We start from the raw sequence: 1,827 nt of genomic DNA, 5'->3' as shown, positions 1-1,827 counted from the left end.
TTGACTTGTACCGGTACCCCCTGTATATATCCTCCATCATTGACTCTGTACCGATACCCCACTGTATATAGTCTCCACATTGACTCTGTACGTACGCCCCTGTATATAGCTCCACATTGACTCTGTACCGGTACCCTGTATATAGCCTCCACATTGACTCTGTACCGGGTACCCCCTGCCTGTATATAGCCTCCACATTGACTTCTGTACCGTACCCCTGTATATAGCCTCCACATTGACTCTGTACGGTACCCCCTGTATATAGCCTCCAACTGTCTCTGTATTTAGCCTCATCATGTTTTCTTATTGTGGTACTTTTTATAACTTTTTATTTTAGTCCACTTGGTAAATATTTTCTTAACTCTTCTTGAACTGTACTGTTGGTTAGGCTTGTAAGTAAGCATTTCAGTAAAGTCTACACTTCGTTGTATTTGGTGCATGTGACAAAGTTTGATTTGATATTTACGTACATATACACACTTTTTAAAGAATATACCTTTTATTACTCAACACTTAGGCTTCTACCTTCAGTTTATACTATTATACACATTTACAGACGATCTATTTTACAATAGTTATATTTAGTTTGTTTTTACTCCTGCCTTCCTCTATTTCTGATGTCCATCCAGTTTGATTTCTATTTGTAACTGTGCTATTTCACAAAAGTTCTGAACCTATATACATTTTACAGACCCCGTATGTTTTACATTGGTTTTCTTGTTGTTATTAGTCCACCCTTCAGCTCCATTCAACCCCTCATCTATCTCTCAACACTACCATTTTGGATTTCTATTTGGCCCTGTATTTTTCAAACTGTGCTGTGTCTTCACAAAAGTACTGAACATTTCCATTCTCATAGTTTCTACGATTGCAAATTAAGAAACATTTTGCTAAAATAATTATATTTTTACACCTGCATTGCTGTGCTGTTTGGGTTTTAGGCTAGGTTTCTGTACAGCACTTTGAAGATACTCAGCTGATGTACGAAGGGCTATATAAATAAACTTGATATTATTGATCAATTTGACTGAGTTCTTAAATCACCCACTTCTGCTATCTGCAGTGTTAGTTCATAGATAAATGTGCAATCCAGCCATTCCTGGACTGTGACCAAAAACGAGCTACATACATGGGAAGATTCTATCCCCCATATATACACTACCGTTCAAAAGTTTGGGGTCACTTAGAATGTCCTTGTTTTGAAAGAAGAAAAAAGATCCTTTAAAATAAAATCTAATTGATCATAAATACAGTAATAAACATTTGTAATGTTGTAAATGACTATTGTAGCTGAGGCCAGCATCCTCTTCACTGTTACATTGAGACTGGTGTTTTTGTGGTATTATTTCTGAAGCTGCCAGTTGAGGAATTTTGAGTCGTCTGTTCTAAACTAAATCAAATGATATTTATATAGCCTTTTACATCAGCTGATATCTCAAAAAGTGCTGTACAGAAACCCAGCCTAAAACCCCAAACAGCAAGCAATGCAGGTGTTAGAAGCACGGTGGCGTAGGAAAAACTCCCTAGAAAGGCAAACCTCGGAAAACCTAGAGGAACCAGGCTATGAGGGTGGCCAGCCTCTTCTGGCTGTGCGGGTGGAGATTATAACAGACATAGGCCAAGATGTCAATAAATGACCAGCATGGTCAAATAATAATGATCGCAGTAGTTTGCGAGGGTGCAATCAGGTCAGCACCTCAGGAGTAAATGTCAGTTGGCTTTTCATAGCCAATCATTGAGGTATCTCTACCGCTCCTGCTGTCTCTAGAGAGTTGAAAACAGCAGTCTGGGACAGGTACCGTCCGGTGAACAGTTCAGGTTCCTAAG

This window comes from Salvelinus sp. IW2-2015, linkage group LG7, assembly GCF_002910315.2.
Source record: "Salvelinus sp. IW2-2015 linkage group LG7, ASM291031v2, whole genome shotgun sequence".
NCBI lineage: Eukaryota > Metazoa > Chordata > Actinopteri > Salmoniformes > Salmonidae > Salvelinus > Salvelinus sp. IW2-2015.
Note: the sequence above shows the minus strand (reverse complement) of the source record.